General features: G+C 41.7%; 1 pseudogene; it reads right to left on the bottom strand.

The window, feature by feature from the left end:
• Window positions 1-577: 577 nt before the first annotated feature.
• On the bottom strand, window positions 578-2,804 carry LOC118831514 (annotated as a pseudogene).
• Between the last annotated feature and the right edge of the window lie 22,486 nt (window positions 2,805-25,290).

Genomic DNA, 25,290 nt, shown 5'->3' with positions numbered 1-25,290 from the left:
AAGCTCTACCAGGAGCCAGCACCTCTGCCAGGAATACAACCCAAATCTCTTCTATGGTGCGTAACAGAACCCAAGCTACTATCGCAATCCAGGATGCAACTGAAGAGTCTACTATGCTTTAAACTTCTTTATATTTCAAAATTCATAATTATATAAACACACAAAAATTTCATGGTGGCTAAGTTTCCAGGAATTTCCAACATTGTATACAGAATGTGAATGAAACCAAAGGTCTTTCTCCTGCTCCCAGGGAGTGGGTCTGGTTGGTCATTTAGAAAACCAAGGCTTGAGAGAACATAAAACATGAACAGGATTCCTGATGATGCCTAGGCTGGGGCAACAGATGGGGATCACACTACAGAAGATGCTGCCCTAAGGAGGGGGAGGTGGGGAAACAACCACAGAATTGCTAAGAGGTTGGGAACCCCAACAGATATTACATATGCTTTTATCCCCTCCAGCCCCTCAAAACACAAGTGTCCACAGGTGTTCATAGCCATGGTTGGTGTGCAGCTCAGTCAGGGTTTGCTCTGCAGCTCAGTCAGGGTTTGCTCTGCTTTGTGCCCTTGTGAAGAGTTTAAAACTTGAGGATAAAGCTTGGGCCAATCCCAGATGCTCCCTGATTGGTGGTGGTGAGAGGGAAGCAGGAATCTTTGAGATCATCTTCCCCTAGCTGTTTGTAGCCAAGTCTTCCCTCTGGAGAGTTGAATGGGAGGCTGGAGGGGGAATTGGTGCTGCTCTTAACCCTCTGCCACTCACTCTTGGCTGTCCATATGGGAAACATGGAAGGGACAAAGGGAAGAGGGATTTCTCAGAAGTATTCATAATTCAGGCCATCTTCTACATTGCTTCTCCAGCCAGGAAGTACATCAAGAACTTGTTTTTCAGACTGAAGCCTTGGTCAGAATGGAAGGCCCCCAATATTTTCTGCAAGTTATCATGGGAATGGTCTGTAACTCATTTTCATCATTACTGGAATGTCATTGTTACTAGGGTGCATCTTCTCACTTAGAGTTCCCAGGTCCTCACAAACTTTGTTGATCTGATCAATCTCTGATTTCCTTGGAAATAGGGGCTTCTAAGTTAAATATCCAGCCCACTAACCACGTGTCTATTGTAGTGGAATGTTCCTTGGCCCCTTGTAACAGCCCTGGGGCCTTGTACCACAGTGTCATCAATATCAGCATGTAAGCTTTTAAGAGGGAGTTGTATTCTCTGGCCAACCCCAAATCACCAACTTTTAAAATGCCCACTGAGGAGCAGGTTGGAGATTTTCAGGTCCTGGAAAAGGATCCAGTCAGTTGTCAAGAAGATGCTTCACCCTTCACAGAAGCTGGATCATCAGTGTCTTCACTTCCCTGGCAGAAATGGCTACCTCATTGCCTCCATGAGGCTCCTGAGGTCATGTTCCACATAATTCATCATGATGCAGATCTTGGCCGTGTTGCTGTCCAACAAGATCTCCAAGATAGTGACAATGTTTGGGTGCTGAGCTTTCAGGATGGTATTGACTTCCCAGAGGGAGATAATCAGGAAGCCTTCTTTCTCCTTTTCTATTTTCATTCATTTCATCAGGCTTGATATCCTTTGGTTTGCATACCACAGCATATGTGCTTTCTTCATTCCTGTTCAGATTCTGGGATTCTTCTACTCGCTGACAACTTTGGAGGGCAGGCAGCTATTTGGGGAACTCCTGCTTCACCTCAATGGGCGATAAGGCTGGAGAGTTGGAATGTAATCTCCTTCCACCATGGTGTTGGATTACAATATCCCCTCTCCCACTTTTCTCTCTCCCAAACCTTGATTCTAACTACTAAGATATGGTTTCCATTTTCTTGCTCTTCCTCTTCGCTCATTTCTTCAGCAGACTGATTAGATCCTTCCTCAGAATTACTGCCTGTATCCTCCTCTTCTTCTTGCTCTTCTGATTCTTCACTGCTGCTCTCTTCTTCCTCCTCTGAGTTAGATCCAGATTCTACTGAGGAGGACTCATCTGATTTGGTCTTTCTCTTGCTTATATCTTGTAAATCAGGGCATCCCTCTCTTCCAGTTTCTTCTCTTTGACTGGTTTCCTGCCATGCCCTTGCTCAAATCCCTGGCTGCTGGCATAAGGGGCTTTAATGCCTGTGTCTTTGTTTTACTTTGTCCCCGTAATTTTCTCACACTTTTCTGTCATGAGCAGAAACTTCTCTTCTGGCCTTTATTCTCTGTGCCTCTTCTCAGAGTCTCTTCCAATTACTTCTGTTCTCTTCCTCCTTCTGCTGCACCTTCATCTTTCCTTCTCATTCTCTCTTTAGCTCCAGCTATTCAAGACAATCCTTCTCCCTCCTGGAATGTTCTCAAGCCATCTCCTCCTTTTCTGCCTTTCCCATTCCCACCAAGTTTTATCCTGCTCCTCCCAATGCCTTTTTCACAGTTCATGTTCTCACTCCTCTTTCACCCTGGCACGCTTCATTGTGCAGAATGACGGTGATGCCCACCTTTCTCTTTCCTTTTCTCATCAATCCTGCGATAAGCTTTTTTCCTTATATAGCATTTGCTGGGGTGATTTCATGGTCAAAGAGTCACCTTCTTCAACTTCATCTTCCCATAGAATTTTCCTTCCTATAAAGTGAATTCCTGATTGTTATCTCCATGGGGTGACCTCTTAGCTTTCCCTCAAGGAAATCCTACTTGGAATTCTCATCACCGGAATTTTTAATGTGTTTTACCTCTGCCTTCTCTTCATGTTTCTTCCTTCCCTTTTTTTCCTGAAGAATTTCATCTAAAGTTTTCACTTTCCAAGAACCCTTTTCATTACTCATTTGAATTGAGGCACACACTGTACCTACCACCTCTAACACCACAGCTGCTGCCCACCCAGAGATTGAGAGGAAACAGCACCGAGTGCAGGAGAGGTGGGCATTTCCTGTTTGGCATGACCTAGTGATGTCACATTAGAGCTTTTCATCTAAGTTTTTAAAAAACCTTCCCCTCACATGAAGTTTTGAACATTAAAATTGTCCATTTTAAATAAATATCATAGTCTTTAACATCTGCAGTGTTTTCCTTCTCCTAAACGTGATTTCTCTAAATTCTACATTTCCAGGGAGAATTCTAGGGCTTGAATATCCAAGGTCTAAGATTTCTGCTCCTCTTCCCTTGTAGTCAGACTGGGTAGATCAGAGAGGTGAACTCAAGCTGTGTGGCTGTGGTATTTCCTACCTAGGGCTCAGAAGAACTCCAGAAGTCAGATAGTTATTCAGCTTCCCAAAAGAACAACTTTAAATTGTTATCTAGTATTTCCTTACAAGAAGCTTAGATCTGTCCCTTTGAAACTTCCACCCACTGCTCTGACTGAACAAATTTAATACTTTTTTGTATTGGCAATCTTATGGGAAAGTGCCATCTCTCTGAGGCAAGAAGAGGTCTCAGTAAAATAACTAAGGCAGCCTGTTGACCCAGTGGAAAATGCTGGGCCTGGAAGACCTGAGTTCAAATGCAGCTTCAGACTCCTAGCACCTGGGTGGTCACAAAACCTCTGCCTACATCAGTTTCCTTGTGCTTCAGTGGAAATAACAGTAGCACCTCCCAGGATTATGGTGAGGCTAAAGTGGCCTTACAATTGCTACATGATACTATTGGTTCTTTTAATTAATAAACATTTATTAAGTGCCTACTTTGTGCCAGGTACTGAACTAAGTAATGGGGATAGAAATGTAAGCAACAAGAAAGACAATCCCTGACCTCAAGAAGGGAAAGACAACACAAAGTGGAGCTAAAGTGTGAAAAGAAGCTTGAGAAGAACTGTGCCACTCAATCGAAGGCATAGTTGTGAAGTCTGACAGCCAGGAGTCCCTGTTCCAGAAAGGGAATGAAATAAAATAATGACTAGGAGAAATTTCTATTAAGAAAAAAAAAGATAAGCATCAAAACTTCAGGATTGGCTCCAACAGCCAGGCCACTGTTCTCTAGAAAAAGAACTCTGATGTGTTTGTGGGATTCCAACAGGAAGCACAGACACTAGATCTGTCACCTGCCTCACAAAGATTTCTTCTGGCAGTAACCCAGGCCAATCAGCCACCTGGTAGTATGCTGTAATAATTCCCCTACTGCCCACCTAAAGAATACAGTTTCTAGGTGCCTGTAACAACAATGTTGCTAGCAGCTACTGTGGCTAGGTAAAACTAATAACACCAGCACACAGAAGGGCTGCTAACAAAGGTCCTTTGATCTGCTTTTCTAAGGAAAGCAACTTTAAGGGGTTAACAATCTCAATTTAATTAAACATACATATATCATTTAGTTTAGGGGGAAAAGATCAGCCCCCTTGATTCGGGTTGGGGTTGAGAGGTGCTTGAGACCCCAAAGTACCGACACATCGGGTCCTGCTGAATGAACTTGACTCAAGCCTTCTCAGCCAAGGAAAAAGATTAAAATTAAAATATTAAATTTAAAATTTAAAATTAAATATAAAAATATTAAAAATTCACCATAATGGGTTGTCTTAAGAAATCTCACCATTTGTGATGCTTGTTTTCACAAGCTACTGCGCTAGGTTGAATCTGAGCTCCTTCATGGAGGCAAGATAAGACTTATATACAGAAAGATTGTGGGAGGGATTAAGGGGTCTTGAGTAGTCTGGGATGACTAGAGGAGGGGTTTAGAGCAGACTAGGGTGAGGTCAGACTCCAGGGTGGGAAATAGCTGAAGGCTACCTGAAGATGACAGACAATAAGAGAGCTAGGGTAACAGAGCTAGGGTATAGATATTTTGATCAGGATCAAGGGTGGGAAACAGCCAGAACACAATTCAGAGGTAGCCAAAGGAAGGCTAGGCTAGGGTATTTGGGCAGGAAAAGCCAGATCAAGTGAAGATTCAGGGTGGAATTCAAGGGGGTTCCCACAGTCTAAACCTCATCACCCTTAAGTTCTGGACAAATACAAACAAATTACAAACAAATCAACAGACAGACCTTGTCTGATCAAATCACATAGTTACCAAAAAGAGAAGTACCAACATCTGGGTTTTCAAAGAGGGGGGATGCAGCTTCAATGGCTTGCCTAGAGTCTTGTCACCCACAATCTTTCAATGAGTGTGCCCCCAAAAGTCAAACCCTAATCTTCCTGTACATATACCCTATTCGGGACCCTGAGGGCTAGCACCAGGATGTGGGAAAGCTCCTTAATCACTAGTACCACATCATATACGTTGTTTCCAATCAATGACTCCCCATTGCCTTAGTGCTGAGAAACACTCCAAAACAAAAGGGGTCCACTTTATCGCCCAATTTAAAACAAAGACGAGATTCATTAAAGGCACTTGATAGCCTTAACATCCCAGAAAAGAATAGTGAAAAGTCCTGCCCTGATTACCATCACAGTGCCCTCCATTCTCAATAACCCTCAACTCCTATGCCAGATCCTCCTGCCTCCTGATCTAGCTCCCAAACTCCCTATGTCATACCTCTTCTTGTACTTATCCCTTGTGAGTCTGGTTCCTGTGACCTCCCAGGATACAACACCACCTCCTGCCACAAAGTTGAGACTTAAAAGGAGAAACTTGAACAGTGCAATCACCTGCCTCCCTTAACAGATCATTTCTCAATGAGTCACATAATGCCAGCCCCTTTACTCTCTGTATCCCCTTGATACTGAATCCCTGGCTGCCAATGAACAAACCTCCATAATGAACACATTTCCCTGCATCTTAAAACTCTTTTATTTTTTTCTCCATCTATTTTTTCTGATACTCACTGGGATATGGGTTCCTCTTAAAGCATTGCTTTCCTAGGTATCCTTTCCTGTATTGGATGCAATTTCTCTATACCTCCCACTCCCCAATCAGGGGTAGAAGTGAGGGAATCAGAATATTCCTTGTTCTCCATTGCCAAATCTAGACTCTGCCTTCACTTCTCCTTCAGGGTTATAATATCCATATTTATCATGAAGTCAGACTTCTGGTGGTCATTATCTACTGACCCTCCAGGACTTTCTCCCTCCTTCTTTGATGGGTTCAATGTCTGACTCATAGTCTTCCTAATTCTTTTATACTGGGAGACTTTCACATAGATACCCATGTTCCCTTGAATATGCTAACTTCTTAAATCCTCAATCTATTTGATTCCCATCATCACCTCTTCCACTCCTTTTTATCTATGCAAAGAGATAAGCCTACTCTTAATCTTGCCAGCACTCACAAATATTCCACTCGGATGTTCATAAATTCTAAAATTCATTTCTCTTAATCAATCAATAAACATTTATCAAGTGCCTGCTATGTATCAGACACTGTGGTAAATGCTGGAGATTCCAAGAAGGGCAAAAGAAAGTGTCTGACCTCAAGGAGTTCATAATATGATGGGGGAGACAACCAACAAACAAATATATACAAACAAGCTATATAGAGCATAAACAGGAAATAATTGAGAGGTGAGGTACTAGAATTAAGAAATGTTGGGAAAGGCTTCCTGTAGAGCAGAGCTGTCCAACCTTAGGTTTTATTGAAACAATAGACAATATATTTTGATTTGGCAAATGGCAAATCTCAGAGTGAGAGCTCTGTGGTAGCTCAGCTACATTTACTAAAGCATTTATGTAAATTTCTATGCTTGTAGGTGGCTGTGTAAATCACACTGTGGGCTGCATGTGGTGAGAGTGGCAGGCCGCATTTTGGACAGCCCTGCTGTAGAAGGTGGGATTTTAGTTGGAACTTAGAGAAAGCGAGGGAAGCCAAGAGGTGCAGATGAGAAAGGAGAGCCTTCCAGGCATTGGAGACAGCCAAAGAAAATGTCCAAACCTGAGAAATGGAGTGTCTTGTTGGTGCAACATGAAGGAGGCCAGAGGCACTAGATCAAACAGTACATAGTAAACAGTATCATTGTATAAACTGTTCTCCCAGTTCTACAGGAAATTGCCAGAAAATCTTTGCAAAAATTTCTTTGCTAAAAGTCTCATTTCCATAACATCTAGGGAACTGAGTCAAATTTCAAAGAGTAAGAGCCATTTTCCAATTGATAAGTGATCAAAGGAAAAGAATAGGCAGTTTTCAGAGGAAGAAGTCCAAGCTTTCAAAAGCCATATGAAAAAATTCTCAATTCTAATAATCACAGAAATTTAAATTAAAACAACTTTGAGGTAGCACCTCAAGTCCTTCAGATTGGCTAAGTTGATAATAAAAGGAAAATGGCAAATACTGGAGGGACTGAGAGAAAACAGGTACATTAATGTATTGTTGGCAGAGTTGTGAATTCTGAAAATCAACTTGGAACTATACCCAAAAAGCATTAAAACTGTGGATATCCTTTAACACATTGATATTGTTACTAGATATGTATCCCAAAGAGATCTAAGAAAGAAGAAAAGAGCCCAAAATATACAAATATACAATATAGCAGTTCTTTTAGACATGGGAAAGAATTGGAAATGGATGGGCTGCCTATCAACAAGGCTGAACAAGTTAAGATATATACATGTAAGAGCATTGTGCTTTAAAAAATGATGACAAGAATGGTTTCAGAGAAACTGGGTAGACGTCTATGAATTGATATAAAATGAAGTGAGCAGAATCAGAATACCAATTTATACAGTAAACACAATACTGTAAAGATAATGAACTTTGAAGACTTAAGAACTCTGACCAACACAAAGACCAACCACAATTCCAAAAGACTCATGATGAAGCATGCCATCCATCTGCAGATAGAGAAATGATGGACTCAAAGTGTACATTGAAGCTTTCTTCTTTCTCCTTTTTTGTTTGCTCTGAGTGGAACGAGTGAAGACCTCTCATAAAAAGGACAAATTGAATAAATAGGAATAAGTAAGATAGCAAGGCCTCTCATGAAATCTAAGCTTCAGCTTTCTACAGCTTTCTACTTAAGTTTCTCTGTAAGACAAGTTAGTGACCATGGGAAGACAAGTTAGTAACCGTAGGATCCCCTGAGAATAAAAATAGGACACAGGATGCTCCCCATCCTGTGTATTTACCTAAGGGCGAGAGGCCCAAAAGAAAGAAGGGTAGACTAGGTGAATAAGTCAGCAACCATAAAATCCTCTGAGAGGAAGGATAGGACACAGGATGCTCACATTCTGTGTATTGACGCCAGGATAAGGGACCCTTGGCTCAGAAGAAGAGTGGATGAAATGCCGGAAAGCCAAGTGCAAGGTAGACGTGCAAGACTAGTTAGGTGTAAGAATGATGGGAGACAAATGTAAGGGTGCTGGGGGATATCCGTCACAGACGTAAGGGTATTGGACGGCATCCATGGCAGAGGCAAGAATGGTGGGAGAGGCTAGTTTGCCACAGATGTGAAGATGAGGTAATCAGCAACTGGCTTCTGCTTGTCACAGATAACCAAACTATTTGTTCATCGTCATTGTTACTGAGATAGATTTATCACTTAAGATGTAAGAATGGTGTGTCACCTGCTTATCAAAAGTAACCATACCATTTGTTCTTTGTCATTGTCACCAGGGTAGATTTATCACGTCCAGATTGTACCCTCAAAGCTTGCGTCTTCAAGCCAAGAGGAAGGAGGTTGGGAGGGGGAATTGTGGTTAGGTACCTATATAAACACCCAAATTTTCTGTGTACAGTGCACTCTGACACTGCAAGGACCTTTGGTGCTCTTTGTGCCTGAGTTGCCCTTTCCTGTGGGATTGTAATAAAATTTCCTTTCTACTTCACCTTGAGATGCCTCTGCTTTAATTCTTTAATTTGTAAATCTGTGCCACACAGCTCTTTCCTTTATTCCATCCTTCCTACTATTCTTCCTTCCTTCCTTTATTCCCTTCATTTTTCTTTCCTTCCTTCCTTTCTTCTTTCCTCCTTCCCTCCCTTCCTTTCTTCCTTTTTTCTTACTCTCCTTCCTTTCTTCCTGCTTTTATTTCTTGCTTTCCTTCTTTCTTGGTGTAGCCAATGCTGGAATTTGTTTTGCATAAATATAAATATTTGCCAAAGGTTTATCCCAGCCTCCCTCCTCAACGGGTGGGGGAGGGAATTCAGAATTGAAAATAAAATTAAATTGAATTTCAAAAATAACCACAATAGAAAGAGATGCATGATAAGTGCCCAAGAGAGGTGGCATATAGGTGTGCTAATCAAAGGAATTAGGAAAAACAGTTACAGGACTTTTGTTTAGCAGCTTCTTTCTTTCATCTCTGCCTCCAACATTTAATGGAGGAACACGTTTAGCTCTTAACTGAAAGCCAGAGCAAGTACAAAAGGGGTTTATCAATATGTCATTTTATACATAAGTTCTTTCATAATCAGTTGCCAGCTAGAAAGTTGACAGTTATTTGTTTATAATTGCTCTTGAGAAGACATCCTTCACCAATTGAAAGCTGAAGAATTAAATCATTGGCTTAATCCAGGAACATATTCCCTTGATCTTTCCAGAGAGTCACCTGAGGATCCAGGATATTCTAATTGCCTAATCAGGATTCTGCCTCCTATAAATGAAGGTAGAAAATGCAAGATCTGCTAAAGAGAGGAGGCTTCCTGGGGTCAGAAAGGCTGGTTGCTTCACAAGACACCTGGCTGTTCTCTCAGATCCCTAATTTTTTTGTCACCCTGCCACCTCCAGAAAATAAGCCAGTAAGTGAAACTTGAGATCCTTTCATAAATGAACACCTTGTTTCTTTCACTTTTTTTCTGCCCCCACCCCAGAAGCATTCATAAAATGTTGCTGCTTTTGATTCAAAAATAATTGCGAATTACTTTGCATGTCCTGAATGATGATACTTGCTGTTCCTCAGAAACTACACTTTTACTAGCCAGCAGTTTCCTGATAATATTTAAAAAGAAGTCAAGTTCCAATCTATTTTGTTCTCTTCACCTCCCCCTAACCCTCACCTTCTTCCCCACCTTCCCCTAGGTCTATTTAGCACTAAATGGGTTGCGATATCAATGTCTGATTTTCTGCCTGAATGAGAATTTCTCTATTTTTGTAAATGATTCATTCAAAAATGAACTGTTCCCTAATTCACTTTAAATTAACAGTGAATAACTGCTTTAGTAATCATCAAGATACTATGATGTTAAAAATCTTTTGTAGCAAGTAGCAAAATCAGGAGTTGCTTGAACATGAATGCTTTCCAAAGAGAGCATTCTGTTTCCTTCTAGGAGCTGGGTCCCAGATCAGGGGCCACAGTCTTTTCAATAATGTATATAGGTTATTCATTCAAATACTTAGGTGGTTTAAGATTCAGATGCTTGGGTGGTTTAAGACTTATTTTAATTATCATAACCACAACCTATAAGTGATTGTAAGAAGAGATATTATGGTGTCTTGTTTTGCTCCCACCGAAGTTATTTGGAGATAAATCAATAGCTGTGAGGAAGCTTGCTTACTAAGACAATGGCCATCCTGGCTAGGCTGGGATAAACCAGTTGGACCAGAAAGACTAGGCTGGGACAACCAGTTTAAGCCTGAGGGGTCATGCCCTGGTCATGTACCCTCACTACCAGGCCTGAGTAATCTGCATATGTAATCTGTATAATCTGCATAAAGCAAGGCAATGTAGGGAGATGAAGAACGTAAACTAATCCTAACTCAGGCAAGGAGGGTAGAACTGGTTAACCTCATTCCTGCTTCTGTATCCTCCCTACCATGCCTATGTACACTACATAAATTAAGAAGGGAATGTAGGGAAATGAAGACTCTAAACTAACCCAATATCTGACCAAGGAGGTAGAAATGGTTAACCTCACTCCTGCTTCCACATTGGTGTAGGTATTTTTAGTGAACACTATTCTGCCATGAGAAGTGTTATAAATGCCTTTACTCTGCCCACTGTTTCTGGGTTCTTTGGGTAAAAGTGGGCTATTACATGGATCTTCCTAAGGTTGTGCAACCAGGAAAACAATGATCTGTGGGGGCCACCATGTGGGTCATCCTCAGGGTCTGACCCTGCCTAGTTAGTTCTGTGACCTCCACAGATTAAAGGGTTATCACTTGAGTCTTCCTCAGGGTTTGACCCTGCCTAGGGAGTTCTGTGATCCCCACAGCTGTGTGTCTCACACAATACCTAAAAATAAAAAGAATTTTCTTCTTGTAGCTGACTCTGGCTTTAGTTTGGCTTCTCTGAACGGTGCTGAATCAATTCAACAAACATGAAGCACCTACCTGGGAAGAGAATAATAAATAACACAACGCTTGTCTTTGGTGGCCTGCACAGTAATGTAGGAAAGACATAGACAAAGCTCTCTCAGATAGAAGGGGGGAGAGGAAAAATGCAAAGGAGAGGTCAGGCAAAACAGTTAGACAAACTTGAGGTGTAAGCACTTTGATGCAGGGAAAGCTTATTCAAGGAAGTAATAATAACTAAGTTACCCTTGGAAGAAGGGAAGAGACTTCAACAGAGTAGGGGAGAGAGGACGATGCCCTCCCGGCTTGGGGATAAAAAGCCAAGGCATGGAGACAGGTTAAGTTGATACATTAGCTAGAATGTAGAAAAATTATAAAAGGATGAGAAAGGTAGATTGTAGAGGAATAAGAGGAAGCAGATTGTGGAAGGCCTTGAGTGCCAGGATCACAAATTAGGCAGTAAAAGAAAGTAGAAGAGGAAGCCTCTTGTGGTTTTTGAGTGGAGGAATGGATGGGATGGGCCATTTAGGCAGCATTATAATCATCTTTAGAACGGTGGTCTCCCATGTGGTCTGAATCAGATTTAAATGTAATAAAGTCCAATGTGTGTCCCCCATACCAGGGATCCTTATATATTGTTGCCCTATTTCAGTTTGAGTTTAACACCCTTGACTAGAATAGAAGTGGGGAAGGTATAGAAGTAGAGAACAGGTAATGGTTAAGAGACTCTATAGGGGTAGTTCAATCAGTTACTGAGAGAGAAGATAAACTAAGATAATTTGGAGATCATGAGCTTGGTTAACTGCTGGTGGTGTTAAGGTTTAGGGGTGCTAGGGACCACAAAATACCGACATGCCAGAGCCTGCTTGAATTAATTCGACTCAAGCTTTCTTTTGGCCAAAGAGAAAAAGTTTATTAAACATTCGCCATATTGGGTAGAGTCTTAAGAAATCTCGCCATTTGTGATGCTTCTCTACAAGTGGGCCAGATTCAATCTGCTGAGCTAGATTGAATCTGAGCGCCTTCATGGAGGCAATATGGAACTTATATACAGAAAGACTGTGGGAGAGATCTAGCACTGGTTCAGGGGTGATGGAAGGAGGGGCTTAAGGAGGGTCTTGATGGGAGTGGCCAGTAGCTGAGGTTGTTGTGTTTATCCTTTGTATTCGAAGAGGACCATGACATCGGGAAGATGATGACGTGACTTGCAGTTGACTTTGATTTGAGTGAGGGAGGGCTATGCCAGGTCACCAGCCTCACTTTCTCCTCCAGAGCCATCTGGGTCCAGTGGCCAGATATTCATCAAGATGACTGGAGATGACCCAGAATGTACTCACTTAGAGAAAGTTAAGGCCCATTCTTGAATAGGCCTCTTTAAGAAGTGAGTCAAGAGATGGCTCCTTTAATTGGAAAAAAAAAATCAAGCTGGGAGGAGAAGATCCTCAGGGTTGCTTTTCCAAAGAGAAATAGTTACCATTAACATTTCACTCTAAGGCAGGAGGGCCCAAAATATAGCCATTAAGTGGAGAAAGTGAGGCTGGTGACCTTGCACAGCTCTCCCTCACTCAAATCAAAGTCAACTGCAAGTCATGTTATCATATGCCTGATGTCATGGTCTTCTTCAAGAACAAAGGACAAACACAACCTGTGAGTAGATCAGCTACCTGAAAGAAGACCCAGCTAGTTGGGTGACAACTCTCTCTCTCTCCTTCTCCCACTCTGTCCCTCTCCTCTCCAAAGGAGGGTAAATTTTGAAGGCCAGAAGCTGCCCACTTAACTTGGGGTTTACTGGCTAGATTTCTTTCTCCGTCCATCCTTCTGTCCTTTTCTCAAAACCCAGTTCACTCTGAAGCTCACAGATTGGACCACAATAGGTCCTTGCTCAAGCTACACTTAATGGCTGTATTTTGGGCCCTCTTGGCTTAGAGTGAATCTCAATAGTAACTGTTTCTCTTTGGAACAGTAACCCTGAGCGGCTTACCTTCCCAAATTGATTTTTAAAAAAATTTTTTTTCTAATTAAAGGGGCCATCCTTTGACTCACTTCTTAAAGAGGCCTATTCACTGAATGGCCCTTACTTCACTAAGTGAGTATGTAAAAAGCAGCTGAGGTAACTAGAGGTCAGACACCTTGGTCATCCTGCTGGGGATCCCAGGTGGGAAGTTGCAGGAGGCTCTCCAGAAGTTAACAGACTATATAGGGCTAGTCTAGTTTAAGAGTAACGGATTTGGTCATAGGTATTTTGATAGGATCAAGGGTGGGAAGTAGCTGGAAAATGGAAGGTTAGGCTGGGTTAAGAGTAACAGAGATTTGGGCTTAGGGATACTGAAAACCTTACTGCCTCAGGCTGTCCAGTAGGAAGATTCAAGTGGTAGGTGTGAATATGAACACCATTGATGTCCTGTGCTATTTGAGATAGGACACAGGTAGAGACTGGAACAGGACTGATCCCAGGAAGAGTGTGAAGGAATAGCATAACTTCAGGGATAGGAAGTATCCTGATGGTCATCTAGTCCAACTCATGCACAAAAGGAATTTGTACTTTAACTTTCCCTCCCACAAGTAGTTATGAGGCCTCTGCTTGAAGATCTACAGTGTAGGCTGGCAGAGAGATGAGGCAGGAGCCTACTGACTCCCAAGGCAGCCCAGAATTCAGGCCAAATCTAAAAAGTATCCTGCATAGAAGGAAACACTGATGCCATGGGAATGGAGAATCATGTTTCCATAATGCTTTTATCCTTGTCTATGGCACTCACTTTTTATTTGCCATGATATTTGGAAATTAAAGGCCATTTACGATAATACAGGTGTAGTCAGTAATACAGTACGAAGCAAGGACTTTAACTGATCTTTAAAAAACAAAGTCCTCATACCAGACAAGTCCAACGGTCTGTGGAAAAACCTAAATATGATAGTTGGGACATACATTGCAACTGAAATTTTGCAAGGCACTTTACATTATCTCATGTATATACAGGCAGCTAGGTGGCACAGTGGATAGAGTGCCCAGATTGGACTTACGTTCCTGAGTTCAAATCTGGCCTCGGACATTTCCAGTCTGTATGCCCACGGGCAAGTCATTTAGCCCGATTGCCTCAGTTTCTTCATCTCTAAATTGAGCTGGAGAAGAAAATGGCCAACCACTGTAGTAACTTTACCAAAAAAACCCCATATCGATTCACAAAGAGTAAGACGTGACTGAAAAATGACTGAAAAACGTGTACGTTCACAACAGTTGTAGGAGGTAAGGGCTATTATTATCTCCATTTTATAGATAAAAAATTTAAGCAGAGGTTAAATGACAGGCCTAGGGCCTTGTCTTGTGAGTCTTGTGAGTCTTGTGATTCCAGGACCAAGGTTCTATGAACTGAGCCCCCGAGGGGCCTAAGTAGCAAGTCTGACATAAGGTTTTCTGTTACAAGACTTCTTTGGATTGGGAAGTTCTCTGGGTTGAGCTACTAGAAAAAGCTAGTGTGTCAAACTCAAATCAAAATAAATTCTCAAAAGTTTTAGAAGTATCTTTAGAAAAAGAAAGAAAAATAGAATGCTAGTGCCTTTCCTACTGTGTCTTGTGGAAGACTAGAAGGAGGACGGAACTAGAGTTGCTCTTGTCTTTAGAACTGTTGGAAGTACAACTGCTTTTGAATAACTCCCAAGTTCGTGTTTTGTGACTTTTCTCCCCCCCTACTCCTCCCTTTTCCAATCCACAAAGCTGGAAACCTGGCTCCAGGACTATGAAAATTTGACCTTGGAGTTTGTTAGAATTCAAAGTATCCTTTGCTGCTGACTCCAGGGACATATTTCTAAAAGATCTTTAGGATAGACTAGCTCGTGAACTGTTTTAGTTTGGAGAACAGATTGCTTCATCAGCACTAAAGGAAACCATTTGATCAACTCTGTCTGCTACAACCAAGGTATCTTCCATATCTATTCACCAACCTTGATTTTGGGTCAAGAAGTTTAAAGACCTGATTTTAAGAGATTTTCAAGATACATAAAGGCTGTGGAAAATCTAAAGCTTTGTTCCTTCTTAGTAGCCAAGACTGTTTTCTCTATTCATTTTTGTACTTCTGTGATAAGCTGAGGCCACCTCTGTCACAGGTAAATAGCCACCTGCAGGGCATTAAAAACAATCTTTTCCCCTGATAATGCTCAAACTGAGGGACGAATGTTTGGGTTTCTTTCCTACCTAGCCTGCCTTCACTTCCTAATCAATTTCCCAGATCCTATTTTTGCTTTTCAACTTTCTCATCAATGGTTCTGACTTTATTTTGTTGCTAATCTGTATTCTGTTCAACTAAAATAACTCAGGAGACATTCCTTCAAATGTATTTCCATCATTATTGGAGATTTATGAACTTAGTTTGGATTCAGAGGAAGGGCTGCATTTGAGGACCAAGAGGGCCACATGAGGCCTCAAAGCTGCAGGTTCCCCACCCCTGGAGTAGGCTATACACTGCCCATAAATTTAGCTACACACCATTTATACTACCTTGTCCCAAAAGCCAAGAAGTGCCATTTATTGATCATAAAGGGATTTGAAATCCTTGGACTTAAAACATAGATGGGACTGATGAGGATGTGTTAAACTGAAAAAAAAAGAGAGAAAATGCAGCCATGCCAAGTGATCATTTTAGGATGTGAGATTTTAAGCCCCTTGAGAGAATTAGAAAGAACAGTTTAATTAGTCAAGAAGGGACCCTCACTTGCAAGTAAAACCCAGCTGCTGGGGAGATTGACTGGATTGTGTCTTTTAAGGATCATTTTAGGACATAGTCGATCATTTTTCTGTTGAATGATATTGTTTTCCTTCTCAGCCAAAGAGGGTCATATTTCAAAGGATGACTAGGTGTTAAAATCTACTCAGCACCTAATCTGTGGTTGTTTTTGATAACTATGTTAATTAAGCTAGATCAAATCCTCCCATCTCTTACAACTGTATTAGTATATAATAATTAAAGGGTCATCATGTTTATCAAAGCATCCAAATTTCTGAGAATGACTTTAAGAGTAGTTCTTAAAAAAAATGAGTTTAAAAAAAAAGGTAAATTGGAAGGGTAAATTAGTGAAGTAGGTATGCCTCAGTGTGCAACTTCCTGTCTACTATTATTGCCAACATCCCCATATAAACTCTGAAAACAATCTCTCAGTGCCATAGTTCAGAAAAAATATCAGATGGGATGTAACAGTCTGACTAATTACATTCACATTGGATGATAGTGAAATCAAATGTGTTCTAGCTGAAAGTAGAATGATTACCAGTTACAGGAAAATTCTCCTCTAGTCCTAGAGAAAAAAGTCATGACTTGTGGAACTTTTTTTCCCCAGGCATAAAGTTCATCCTGTTCTTAGGAAGACAAGATCCAAAGAAAGATATGGAAACCACTGATGCTCCACTGGTCCTTTCTCAACAGAGACCACAAGAAGAAACTTTCTGGACCAAATACAAAAAATACCTTGGCATAATCTCAATGGGAGGAATACTGTTTTTAACTGGATTCCTTCTTTCAGCAATTGCTTCCTGGGACTACATTACTCAATATTTTGTCTTAGGAACAACTTTCTTTTCCGTTGGTCTCTCTGCTTTATCTACTGGAATGATGATGATGAGTCTCCGAGATGAAATGCAGTTGTTGAGCTCTTTAACACTTGTGGATCAAAATATAACCCAATTCCCTATCATGGTAAGAAGAAGACGAAGGTAACTCTACCACAAGGTGGAATACAACCCAAGTCCCTATCGTGATGTCCAGTAGAACCCAAGATACTGCCACAATCCAGGATACAACTGAAGCCACTACCGAGGTTTAAGCTTCTTTATGTTTTAAAAGTCATGACAATCTACAAAAACTTCACTATGGCTAAGTTTGTGGAAAAGTCCAACTTTGTACAGAATCTCAATCAAATCAAAGCTCTTTGCCCTGTTCCCAGGAAGTGGGTCTAGTTGTTCAGTTAGAAAACCAAGGCTTGAGAGACCATAAAACATGAAGAGGATTCCTGATGATATCTGGGCAATAGATGGGGACAACACTACTGAAGGTGCTGCCCTGAGGAGGCGAGGAGAACAAACACAAAGTTGATGGGAGATTGGGAGCCCCAATAGATATTACATACGGTTTTATGCCCTAAAACCCCTCCAAACCCAAGTGTCCACACATGTTCACAGCCATGGGCTGCAGCTGTGTTTGATGGCACCTTGTGATGTCACATTTGAGCATTTCATACAAGTTTTTAGTAACTTTCTCTCATATGAAATTTGAACATTAAAGTTGTCCATTTTTAATGAATATTATAGTCTTTAGCATCTCCAGTGTTTTCCTTCTACCTAAACATGACTTTGTGGGGTATGGGAGAACTTTTAGGGCTTGAATTTCTATCTAAACCACAGGATATCTCCTTGTGTTGTCAGGCCCCAGGTCATTTGTGCAAGTGTTATATGAGGCAGAACAGAGGTAAACTCAAGTTGTGTGGGTGGGGTATTTTGTACCCAGGGCTGGGAAGAACTTCAGAAGGCAGATACTGTAGTTATTGGGCTTGCCAAAGGAACAGTTTTATTGTTATCTAAACTTTCCTTACAAGAAGCTTGGACCTGTTGAAACTTCCAGCCATTGCTCCCCTTTATACTTTCTTCTGTTAAAATGAAAATCCCTGCAAACTGTTAAAATGGAAGAAAACCAAGGTCCAAAAAAGGGACCCAGGAGGAACCAGAGTCTGATCACAGTTTACAAAGATTAGAGCTGCATTTTTTTTTTTTTTGCCTGAGAAGCATCCTGCAAGCTGGAGCAGTGAGACAAGATTCACACCTGCTAAGAAGGGAGTTATACAGCTAGAGCTCTTTATACATATTTGAGGCAGTAAGCATAAATGGCCAAGTCAGGATTAACAGAGAAACACAATAAAGTGGGAAGTGGGTGTCTAGGGAGAAGATATCTATAAATAAAATAAATCAGAAAGGAGAATGTTTGCTACTCTTTAGAAAAGTCAGGAACCAAGATTTTTGCTTTTCTCTCAGAGCTGGTCTGGACTGGCTTCAGCAGTTGCAGGCATCTCTGAGTTCAGCTAAAGTTTACATCCCAAAAGATCACTGTGATGTCATTTAGCCCTGGGTATCAGAAGTCCTCCTGATTAGCCAGTTCTTGTGTTACTCCATTTGCTGGTTCCCCCGTGAAAAAGAGAAGCTGTAGCATATTTGACAGGTTACCACAAGAATTACAGAGCTCATGTCCACACTAGACACAAACTGAAGAAACCTGATCCTTTTGTAGTGGCAAACTTGAGGGGAAGTGCCATCTCTCTGAGGTGAAAGGAGGTCTGAGTAAAATAACTGAGGCAACTGGTTGGCCTGGTACATCATGCTGGGCCTGGAGTCAGGAAGGCCTGAGATCAAATGTAGCCTTAGACTCTTAGCACCTGTGTTGTGTCTACCATTACAGGTTCCTTCTAAGAGACAAAATTCAGCTGTATGTACATGTTAATTTCTCTCAAAGCTGGTGGATCATGCATACAGAGACATGCATGGGAGCTCATTGTGAAAAAGAGCCCAAGGAAGGAAAGACAAAGGGGAACCTTTTTTTTTTTTTCCAGAGCAATTCCCCTTCTTCCAGACGTAGGATGCCTGTGTCAGTCAAAATTCTAGTCTCTCTCTGAGTTAACAATCACATGAGGAAGCAATTTTCTTAATAGGATAGATTGTAAATGCAATAAGACAAGTGTCAAAGTGTCAACTTCCAAGATGTCTGTTTCTTCTATCATTAACATGACATAATATAACCTGTCCATAAATACCAGGAACAGAAAAATGCCACTATTCAAGGCGCCTTGTCCTTGGCAGTCACACACAGAAGAATGCTCTTGGTCAGCTTCATCTGGCCTTGCAGTTGCTGACACAGGAAGGGGCATTTTGGGCTCATTCAGAGAGCAAAGCAAAGCATGTCTGTTATGCCAGAGAATGCAAAGCATTGTGGTAGGTTAAGCACAGAGTGGGCCAAAATGTCTTTCTCCTGATAGGCCAATCCAGGTTTTCAGCCTTTCTCAGGTCTTGGAGGATTCAAAAAGATCTCAAGGGATCCTCAGTGACTGCAAAACCTTGGCCTGTATCATCCTCCTACTACTTCACTGGAAATAACATAGCACTTCCCAGGATTATGGTGAAGATAAAATCGGAATGTAGAGTGGTCTTACAATTGCTAGCTGATACCATTAGTTTTCAAGTTAATAAACATTCATTTATGAGGTGCCTGGTCTGTGCCAGGCACTGAACTAAGAAATGGGCATAAAAATACAAGCAATAAGAAAGAGAATCGCTGACCTCAAGAAGGTTACATTCTAATAGGGAAAGACAACACAAAGAACAGCTAAAATGTTTGAAAGGAAGCTTGAGAAGAAGTATGCCATGAAATCAGAAGCATGGTTTTGAAGTTTGACAGCCAGGAGTCCTAATTCCAGGAGGAGGGAAATAAAATAATGAATAGGAGTAACTTAAAAAAAGATTAGAGTCAAAATTTCAGGATTGGTTCCAACAGCCAGGCCACTGTTTTCTAGAAAAAGAACTCTGATGTGTTTGTGGTGATTCCAACAGGAAGCACACAGACACTAGATCTCCACCTGCCCCCCACCCCTGAAAGACCTCTTCTGGCAGTAATCCAGGCCATTCAAGCATCTGGTAGCATGCTGTCATAATCCTACCACTATCCAGCTAAAGAATACAGTTTCTCAGTGCCTTCCATTCTGACTAACCACCAGATCCTCCTGGCTCCCAAACTCCCTATGTCATAGCCCTTCCTGCCCTTGTGAGTCTGGTTTCTGTGACCTCTCAGGATACACCACCACCTTCTGCCAGAATGTTGAGACTTAAAGGAGGAACTTGAACAGTGCAATCACCTGTCTCCCTTAACAGATTTCTTTCTATCTTCTGTTATGCCTGCTATACTGATTTCTCAATGAGTCACATGTTGCCAGCCCTTTTGTTTTCCTCATCCCCTTGATACTCAATCCCTGGCTGCCAATGAACAAACTCCATTCCCCAACCCTAGCTGTCTTCTCCCTTATTCCAGTCTACATCAGCTCTCTCACACAAGGTTCCACTCCAGACCTGCCTGCCCCTTTCACTGCCCTCTGGAATGCCTGTTCCATAATGAACATATTTCCTTCTATCTTAAACTTCTTTTATTTTTTGGTTCTTCCATTTTTTTCTAACACTCACTGAGACATGGATTCCTCCTGAAGGAATTGCTTCCCTAGGTATCCTTTCCTGCACTGCATGCATTTTCTCCATACCCTCCACTCTCCAATCTATAGTGGAGGTGGGGGAGTCAGAATACTCCCTGTACCCCATTGCCAAATCTAGGCTCTGCCTTTACTTGTCCTTCAGGGTCATCATATCCAAATTTGTCACCAAGTCAAGTTCCTGGTGGTCATTATCTACTGATCCCAGGACTTTCTCCCTAAATCTTCAATGAGTTCAATGTCTGGCTCATTATCTTTCCACCCTAATTACGTTATCCTAGGGGACCTCCTCAGATACCCATGTTCCTTTGAATGCCCTAACTTCCTAATTCCTTAATCTATTCATGCTCATGATCACCTCTTCCACTCTTTTTTATCTACACACAGAGATGAGCCTACTCTTGATCTTGCCAGCACTCATAAATATTCCACTTTGATGTTCATAAATTCTAAAATTCATTTCTCTTAATGAACAAACATTTATGAAGTGCCTGCTATGATCCAGGCACTGTGAGAAGTGTTGGAGATTCCCAAAGAGGCAAAAGAAAGTCTCTGATCTCAAGGAGTTCATAATATGATGGGAGAGACAACCAACAAACATATATACAAATAAGCTATATAGAGCATAAATAGGAAATAATTGAGAGGTAAGGTACTAGAATTAAGAAATGTTAGGAAAGGCTTCCTGTAGAAGGTGGGATTTTAGTTGGAACTTAGAGAAACCCAGGGAAGCCAGGAGGTGCAGATAAGGAGGGAGAGCCTTCCAGGCACTGGGGACAGCCAGAGAAAATGTCCAGACTTGAGAAATGGAGTGTTTTGTGGTGCAACATGAAGGAGGCCAGAGGCACTAGATCAAACAGTACATAGTAAACAGTACATAGACTATCATTGTACAAACTGTTCTCCCAGTTCTGCCCTAAAATTTACCACTTTACAAGTCTACTAGAAAAGTTTGTGAATTACTTCTTCAAGGTTTGAAATGGAAAAAAAAAATTCAACAGATAGTTTAAAATTCTGTGAACTGAGGTTGAAGATTTACAGAAACCATATGATCTTACCAAATACTTGAGTTTCTAAACATACATACATACCTGAGTTTCTCAAGCAAAAAGCTCTGTGAAGGAGGCTTAATGAAGGCAGTTTCATCTTACACCATACTTCATAAGTACCTTCCAGCTGCTGAGCAGTGTACTAGGCACTGGGAAAGAAAGAAAATGGAAATAAGACAAAGTCCTTGGTCTCAGAGAGCTAACAGTATATTAAGGAAGTAGGACACACATATAAATATATGTATGTATATACATATGTAGCCAGAATGGCCTTTGTTTTCTTTGAATGACTCAGCTTACCTCATTGAGCCTCTGGACACTGTGGCTTGCTCTTCCGGGGCAGGAGGCCCAAGGAGCATTCCAGGAAGCAGACAACTTCCTGTGTGATGAGTCATGGGGCTGGCTGAGGGGAGGTGTTAACGGCTATGCTAGGGGGAGGGGCCAAGTCAAGAACCAATCGGCCCTGGTCGTTCAGGCGGTGCTTGATGATGTCAAAAACTCTATAAGAGGGGAGAGGACAGCTTGAAGATCCTCTCTTTTCCTTTTCCGGTTGGAGCCAGCGACAGTTACAGCGACAGTTACAGCGACAGTTACAGCTACAGTTGGAGCCAGAGGCAGTTACAGAGGCAGTTACGACAGTTACGTCAGTTACAGCCACAGCCACAGACACAGCTGAAGCAGGAGCTGCCAGTAGCAGAGCTGACCTACGGGAGGAAGCTGAACAAAGACTTCAGGCCAGTGGGTGATCTTATTACCATAGAGGGGGAAACATGATTTTGCTTTACGCAATCATGCTTCTCTGTAGCCTCCTGGTTACTCTTTCAAGGCGTACTTATTGGGCCTGGAAGCTTTTGATCAATATATCAAAATGGGGTTGCTGGTTCATGGGTTGGTTACTGTGGAGCCTAAATAAATGTTTTGATTCTTCTGCCTTCTACTTTGAGAGTTTCTTATATCCGGCGATTCCGAACGTTTCAGACATGTTTATGATCCTCTTTGAGATTATAAACTCTGCCCTCCTGTTACATTTGGCGATGAGGATGGGATCGCTAGGTATAAGATCTCTATTTAGAAGCAGAACAATTCCAGAGGAAGAGATGAATATCCCAGGATGGGAGGATCCATTTTATTCCTCCCTAGCAAAAGAATTGGCTAAAAAAGCTGGACCCTGTGAAAACTGGGAACCAAGGCTACGGAGAGGAGATCCTAGGGATTTGGAAAAGTGTTTACGAGAAGTTGGGATTCAGTCAGGGGCATCACTATCTAGGCAAAGCTGGATAGTGTTATCAGCCTACCGGCTAGTATACGAAAGATTGAGATTAAGTGAAAGACATGGGGGCACTCCTACCCCACAGGAAGAAGGGGAATCTCAGATAGCAGGAGACCAAACTGACTCAAATGAGAACTTTTCTATTAATGTGGCTAAGAGCAACAGGAGACCAAAAAAGCCCAGAGTGCATTTCAACCCAGCCCAGAAAGAGCCTGACTGCCTGCTTCGTCCTAGCCATGGTGGCAGAGGAAGTGAGTGGGGAGAGAATGAGACAATGTTAGGGGCTGAGGCACAAAACACTACTGGGGTTCAGGATGTGCCTCACACAGAGCATAGGAGATGGTTAAATGATCAGACAAGGGCTCGACCCATACAAAGGAGGAAGACAGAAACCCGAGGTGAAGATTCAGTTACAAGGGAAATTCAGGAAGATTTCTCACCGCAAGAGGTCACAGATATTTTGAGTAGATTCAGCCAAAGAATAGGAGAACCATTGATATCTTGGATGGTAAGACTCAGTGATCAAGGGGCCAGTGGAATATCAGTAGATGGGACAGACTGCATGAGATTCATAGGTATCAGCCATGATCCTCTAGTTCAACAAGCTTTTAGGGAACATCATCAGCAAGGAGATGGTGATAGCAGGACTACTCTGTTGGCATTAGCCGCTGTGGGATGCAATAAGAGATATGATACTGATTCTATGTGGCCCACTGAGCACAGACCCTGGTATTCACTTAGAGATTGTATCATGAGACTAAAGGAGGAGGTAATGAAGACTGCCATTATGATAGGAACTGCAGACAAATATTACAATGATCCAATGGGACTGCCTCATAGGAATTTAATAATTAGGACAGCTCCCCCTGCTTATAAACAACTAATTTTGAATTTATTACTTGGAGAAGTAGGGAGCCGTCTTACAACAGTGATAAATAAGATTTTACAGTTATATGACTTAGGTGACTGGGGAAGGGATAGATCTCCTCGAGAGAGAAGAGTGAATAACCAGCAAACTTGGCGCCAAAGGAGAGTAACAAGGAAAGAAATGTTTACTGCTTTATTGAGAGCAGGGGTAGGTTTTGAAATGATAGATGGAATTCCAACCAATGAATTATATAGAATGTACAGAGATAAAGGCCTTGATAACAGGAGAGATAGGGAAATCAGAACTGCTCCTGCAAATGCTACAGATGTTGAACCTTCATACCCAAGTGAATCACATGAAAGGGAATACTAGGGAACAGGCCAGGCCCCAGCCCAAATTAAGGAAATACGTAAGCTGGATTGCAGACCTCACATTAACTTGACCATATATTGGAAAAATGGGTCAAGTACGGTAACTGAGGCATTAATAGATACTGGGGCCGAGGCCACCCTTATTTATGGAAATCCAGACAAGTTCAGCCATGGAACTCCTATTACCATTACAGGACTAGGAGGGACTGAAATATCAGCCAGGCAAGTTAAATTAATGATGAAAATTGGACAGTTGCCCAAGAAAGAATATAGTGTGGTTATTGTGCCTATTCCCGAATACATCATTGGAATAGACATATTGAAGGGTATGACCTTAAATTTACCCGAAGGGAAATACCAATTTGCTGTGAGGAAAATGGGCATTAATGCAGTCTTAGTGGGGAAAATCAAGATGGATCCAATCACTTTGCCCGAACCTTCTGAAGTAATTACTTTGAGGCAATATCGTGTGCCAGGTGGGCAAGATGAAATTGCCAACACTATAAGAGAATGTGTTGAGGCAGGAGTGTTAGTCCCTACAACTACTCAATGGAACAACCCTGTCTGGCCAGTCCGAAAATCAGATGGAACATGGAGGATGACAGTAGATTATAGACAGCTGAACAAAGTGACTCCTCCCTTGTATGCTGCTGTTCCAGACACGGTTACTTTAATAGAGAGAATACAAAAACATGAAGGGACTTGGTATGCAGTTATTGATTTGGCCAATGCCTTCTTTACGATCCCAATAGACCCCAAGCAATGGAATCAGTTTGCTTTTACTTGGCAAGGCCGACAGTATACATTTACACGCCTGCCGCAAGGATATATTCGTAGCCCAACTATTTGCCACAGGATTGTAGCTGAACATTTGGATGAATTAAAGTTACCTGGTGTACAGCTTACACATTACATAGATGACATCATGATACAGGGAAAGAATATAAAGGAGGTGGAGGAGAGTTTAGCATTATTAATTGACCATATGAAAAGCAAAGGATGGGAAATCAACCCCGCAAAGGTTCAAGGGCCAGCTCAAACTGTAAAATTCTTGGGGATACAGTGGAATAGAGGACTGCGAGAAATTCTCCCACAAGCTCGACAAAAAATCCAGGATTTTCCCACCCCTACCAATAAGAAAGAGGCCCAAAAGTTCATAGGGCTGTTTGGTTATTGGAGACACCACATCCCACATTTGGGACAGATTTTAAAACCCTTGTATAAAGTCACCAGAAAGAAATATGAATTTGACTGGGGACTTGAACAAAGTAGAGCTTTTGAGGAAGCAAAGGCTGCTATTCAATTAGCTCTAGACTTATGGCCTATGCAAAATGGGCCAGTGGAGTTACAAGTGACTGTACAAGATGACTATGCAAATTGGAGTCTGTGGCAAAAACAACAAAGCCGAAGTGTACCTTTAGGCTTTTGGTCAAGGAAAC

This window comes from Trichosurus vulpecula, chromosome 9 (assembly GCF_011100635.1).
Source record: "Trichosurus vulpecula isolate mTriVul1 chromosome 9, mTriVul1.pri, whole genome shotgun sequence".
In the NCBI taxonomy this organism is placed as follows: Eukaryota; Metazoa; Chordata; class Mammalia; order Diprotodontia; family Phalangeridae; genus Trichosurus; species Trichosurus vulpecula.
This window is presented reverse-complemented; position numbering and strand designations above follow the sequence as displayed.